Raw genomic sequence first — 5,745 nt, 5'->3', positions numbered from 1 at the left:
AAATCTACAAACCTGCAGAGTAAGCATCATTATGCAAATGAAAACAAGTGTACCTTTTTAATTGTATTGAACGTGTTTAGAGTTAGTGTTTGGGTTTGTTATGATATATTTGTGTACACTGTAGTATGATTTCCACCTACTTTTTGAAACCAAGATGGCACAAAGAGTGGCTGATGTGGCAATGGAGAATCAGCCTATCACATTTTATTTCCTCATCTACTCCTGCCATTCTGCCCTTTCCCCAGCCTCCAGGGAAAACCCTAGACAATTTGCTCCAAAGGTCAGCACATCTATACTCTTGCAGTCACACTCTAAAATTAAATTTCTTCCCTTTATCCCTCTTATTAAGAGTGCCCAGCTGGCAGCTGTCTTCCATCTAAGCCTGGAATTGGGAGGAGGGTGCGAGGAGGAGGAAGATGTTATCTCTTATTTAAACCCATGACCTTTATCTCAGCTGTTGACCGCTGCATGGGGAGAGAAGCAGAGTCTGAGTCCTCTTCTCAGCATATGTGCAATGTGCCTCAGGTGGCGTGTGACCAGGAATCATCATCAGATTTGGTCCACTGGACCAAACCAAATAAGGGTTTAAACCATTTATTGCTTTATAGGTTAAAAGTAATATCTTGAATTGCATCCAGATGCCAATGGGAGTTTTGGAATTAACTTCAGTGGAGCCAGGATTCCATCCCAAGATTTGACAGGACCTCCCACAATCAAACCAGAGTTACAAAATTTAGCCAAACAATGTAAATTGAAGGAGCTGATTATTGCCTCCACAATGTCTTCTGATGTTATTTCCCATTCTAGCACCATTGCCTCCATCTTAACTCAGCCAGCTAGCTTCCACCCAAGTCTTAGTTTCAGCTAGGCACTAGGTGAGCTGATATACCATTCTGTCTGTTCTAATGAAATAGAGATGTAGAGCTGTGTGTCACCTGCATAACCTCCCCAATGTATGACACAGATTTGAGTGGACAGGAAACAAAAACAGACTATTTAAAAGGTTAAAATTGTCCAGCAAACTGCTGTCTTTCAGAGATTCTTCAGGGCAATAAAATTCTGAGGTCCCTTTCTTGTGAGAGAGAGAGAATGAGGCAAACTGAAAATGGCACAGAATTAATTTGTTCTCATGACAACAGTTTTAATGGAAATGGGAAAGGAAATTAATTTAGCACATTCTTCCTGTAAAGTGAAGATTGTAATCTATGTTCATCCCTAAATGCTGAGCCCATAAAGGCTACAAAATTGAATTAAAGAGGGAAGTACAGTGATTATGCTGCTATTTGCACATCTTACTGGTTCTCTTTGAGTTCCAAAATGAAGTGCATGGTATACCACATAGCACTTGGTAAGGGAAGGTTATATCATATCATGCTTGGTTATTCTTCAAGATAACTGAACAATTTTATAATATCTGAAATAGAAGTGTTAATGATTGCCTCCTTTTCTAACTATTTCAGAGGGCAAGATTTTGCCACTCCTACTCAGATTGAGTAGAACCTTCCTGAGTATTCACCACTGAGTTCAATAAGACTATTCATGGAATAAGGTACTGATCAATTTACATAAGAGTGAATCTGTCTCATAATTAATTTTATATTGACAGCACAAAGCAAGACTGCATCAGATGGATGTGAATGGTACCATTAATTGGTTCTACTTTCACATTTTATAAAATGAACACTTTTTGATGTCACAAATTGATGTCAATCATTATTATGCCATTTTTACCTTAAGTGAACTTAATTTTAAAGCTTTTTTTACTTGTTTTTATTAGTATAAAAAAGAAATGGTTTCAATGAGTTTGATGTCACCAAAATTAAAAGACATTTGGAACAAGATTAGCTTTAAACCGCTTTGATCTCCTAAGGGGAAGCATATTTGTGTGTAAGGTTCTTTCCTCTGAGGCATATTAACAATGATCTGATCTGGAGAAAAAACAGGTGGGTGAGAACGTGAGAGGATGAAGGAAATGAGGGTGTTTATAATGGAAATTAGAATGCTGCTTGTATTCAGGCTGCATTACCAGTCCCTTTCTATGTTTGTTTGAAACGTTAGGGAAAATTCCAATGTATGAAAATCTCTGAGGAAAGTAACTGCTTAGCTTAGCAGCAGAACAAGACTTTGTATAGAGTGTTCACACAGCGAAGGAAAATGTTTTGGCATAAGACAAATGCTCTTTTAATTGGGTCATTCTCAAGATTACAAGTCAATTAATAGTTAAGGTGTATGGAAGGTCCAGTGTTGGATACAATTCCAAATATTCTTCTGTGTAGCAAGTTTGCCTGACAGGTCAAGAAAGGAAATAATTGTCAATTAAATACTAGTTAATGATTCCTCATTATTTGCATTGTGTTAGCACATAGCAGCCCAAACCAAGCAGTAGAGCCCAAGAGCCTAATCTGTGTGTTGTACGTACATATAGTTAGGGCCCTACCAATTTCGTGGCCATGAAAAACCATGTCATGGACCATGAAATAAGCCCTTCCCCATTAAATCTGATCTACCCCTTGCTGCTGGGAGGGCTCCTAACTGGAAGTCCTGGCTGGGCTGTGGAGGGACACGGCTTGTCCTTCCCCTGCACAGCTGCTCCTGCTCTCAGGGGGAGATAAGACCCACCTCAGAGTGCCTCCCCCCTGCTGCAGAAATCTCCCTGCCCAGCACCAGAGGTTCCTGCAGCTGGAGGAGACTTGTGGAGGTGGGTCCAATCTCCCCCTGCTCCTGGGAGCACCCCAGCCAGGCGGCTCCTAGTTGCGAGTCCCTGCTGATCTGGGGAGGGACAGGACTTGTCCTTCCTCTGCATGGCAACTTTGGGGGGGGGGAAATCAGACCCACTTTCGGGTACTTTTTGAGCTGGGAACGCCATGGTTACAACACCTTGAAATTTCAAATGTAAACAACTGAAAACATGAAATTGACCAATTAAAAAACCCTCTGGCCATGAAATTAATCAAAATGGTAGGGCCCTACATATAACACACGCCTGCCCCAAAGAGAGCTTAGGCGCAGATCCTCAAAGGTATCTAGTCTTTTAATTTCAATTTAAATCAATGGATGTTAGGAGCCCAAATAGATTCAAGGATTGGCACTTTATTAGGTAAATAGGAACTCAAAAGGTGAGGCTCAGCAAAGTGGGGATAACAAGCAGTCAAGCTATCCTATTTGGTACATTTAGCAGCACTCACAATATCTCCATTTCATAACCATTGATCAAGTGTTTTGTATGCATTACTACATGGGTGAGTTTCGAGGACTGATTGAAAGAAGACAATGCAGTGGCTTTGCAGATTTTTTGCAGAGAGCAGATTCTCCCAGGGTGGCAATGCTTTGATAGTTTAATAGAGGAGGAAGGGTTTGAATTTCATATGAAAGTAAAGTTGTGGTATGTGACCCTGATGAAAGCCACAAACGGGAGTTAGCCACTTAGTTGCCGTTTGTGCCTTTGAAAAAATCTCCCTGCATAAATAATTAAATCCATGTCAAAGAACTTTCGAAAGAACTTGTAGAACTATTGAAATAAAATTGAACCAGTAGCAAATTTCGAAGTATAAATTGCTTTTGTTTCAAGCAGAGCCGGCTCTACTGGTTTTGCCGCCCCAAGCAGGACATCTGAAGACACAAGCTGCCACTTAGGAAAGAGGCTGCCACCAAAAATTGCCGCTGGCGCGGAAAGACGAGACACCGCCCTGACGGCACACAGACTGCCGCCCCTTTCACAGTGCTGCCCCAGGCACCTGCTTGGAATGCTGGTCCCTGGAGCCGACCCTGGTTTCACTAGTTTTTCCACAGCAAAAAGGTCATATTCTGCAATCCTTACTCTCACTGAGCAGTACTTTACTCTGCAAGTAGTGCTGTTGAAATCAAGGGGGCTACGCATGGTATTAAGGTATTATGCAAAGTGAGTTAGGGTGGCAAAATCTGCCCTTAACAGTGGGAGTAGAATAGATCAGCTATTTTTGTCTCCTGAATTTAACATAAAGGGAGATTGCAGCAGCAGTTTAAGAGCTGTCCCACAGCAAAAAGCACTCAACAGGAAAGTTAATGTAGCTTTCATGCAGTGTTGCCAACTCTTGTGATTTTTATTGTGAGTTTTTGATATCTGGGGCTTTCATAAAGTCCCAGTTCTCAGAAGCATGCGATTGTCTGAGAATTTTAGCTCTCATTTTTTAAAAATGAAAGTTTCTCTCTCTCTTTCATGGTTGCTTACAAAACTTGAAAATGTGAAACCCAAAGGCTGCGACACCAGAAGGTAAATAAAAAGCCCTTCAAAGTTATTACATTTTAAAATCTCATGATTTTAAACCAGTCTCCTGATTTTCTTTTACTTATTTATATTTTATTTATTATGGTTGGAGTTAGCAATACTCAAGGGTGTCCATGGTCATATCCTCCCAACTTGTAGATGTGGGGCCCCAGAGAGGGCCCTCTGTAGGGTCCAAGGGAAGAAAGTGAAAGGACATAGAGATGGCTGCCCTTCTCTTCTTTTTGTGTGACCAGGGAGAGAGCCCTCTCTTATGGCAGGAGGAGCAGTAATTGGAAAAGAGGAAGCCTTGTAACTTTATCTACCAGTGGCAGATGGGAGGAGGAGAAGTTCTGGTCTTTCCTTAACCCAGAGGGAAATGACTCCTGGCGAAGGAAGTTCCTCTGCTGGCAGGCACTGCTGAGTGAATGCTTCCTGGCAACAAGGTGCTCAGCTGTGATCATGACACCCCAGTTTCCTCAATTAAAAGGAAGCTTGCAAAGTGAGATATTAGGATCCAAGTGTTTCTTCTGTTGCTCAGGGGAGAGGAGGCAGGACAGCTGTACCTGATTATCAATAAAGGAAAGTATAAAGACAGTCTCCTAAGGGAGGCACTGTTCTTCATTTCCTGAGGGCTTCAGAGGCCCTGGAGTGAACATTACAAGCCCAAATGATGTATGTCCCCATTTGTTTGTTGCGTGATGAATAAGCTGCCTGGATAGATAGAAGGTCTCTACGAAAGGACTCTGATTTGTGTTGGGACTCAGAACAAATTAACACAGCTTTTTGTGCAAAAAACAGTTGTTATCCTTTTACCTCACAGGGGACTTCTGTTCTCCGGGAAGGACTCTGCAACTGGGACTTGGGTACAGTTGGTAAATTATCCATAAGCACCGAAGGGAACTGGCTGATAGCTTGCTAGCTGTAGGCAGCTGTTCTACCTGGATCACAAGAGCAATGAAGATGTGGGTTTTGAGCTGCGTTTTAAAATAGGGATGGGCAACCAGTAAGATGGAATGAGTTGGGTAGCCTGTTTTGTATAGCTGATGCAGAAGTACTAGCATAAGGATCAAACTGTGACAGAAGAGATGAAGGAACTAGGGGCGGTAAAGAACCCAGCAGTGGCAGGGCAGAGAGAGGAAGCTTTGCGTTCTCATCTTACTTTTTACCAAAGATAGACTGTGTGAGAAGGGGCATGAGCATGAGGGATCTTTAAATATACGGTTCTGAAAACTTGATGATTTGTCCAGAATAACCATGTCTGAATATTACCCTTTTCTTGTAGGGCCAATAAGAGATGCTTTTAATTTACTGGCAACTAAAATGCCTATTTAGCTCCTTTAATCTCAGGCAAATGCTGTAATTTAAAGATGGGAGCCAGGAAATGTATGTATCTATTGGGGAAATATTACACTGCTTCCAAGAAGCAGATTTGTTTTGTAATTACCAGAAGAGAGCACTGCCACTTTGCACAGTTGAAGACTTCTTGACAATGTGCTAATCAG

General features: G+C 41.7%; 1 long non-coding RNA gene across 1 annotated transcript; it reads left to right on the top strand.

Annotated features, from left to right (window-relative positions):
• The first annotated feature begins 1,239 nt into the window (after positions 1-1,239).
• On the top strand, positions 1,240-4,243 carry LOC122464243. Its single transcript, XR_006288186.1, has 3 exons — positions 1,240-1,348; positions 1,461-1,549; positions 3,572-4,243. It is a non-coding gene; the product is annotated as an uncharacterized LOC122464243 (long non-coding RNA).
• Positions 4,244-5,745: the final 1,502 nt, after the last annotated feature.

The sequence above is a fragment of the Chelonia mydas genome, chromosome 2, assembly GCF_015237465.2.
Source record: "Chelonia mydas isolate rCheMyd1 chromosome 2, rCheMyd1.pri.v2, whole genome shotgun sequence".
In the NCBI taxonomy this organism is placed as follows: Eukaryota; Metazoa; Chordata; order Testudines; family Cheloniidae; genus Chelonia; species Chelonia mydas.
Note: the sequence above shows the minus strand (reverse complement) of the source record. Positions and strands in the feature narration are given on the sequence as shown.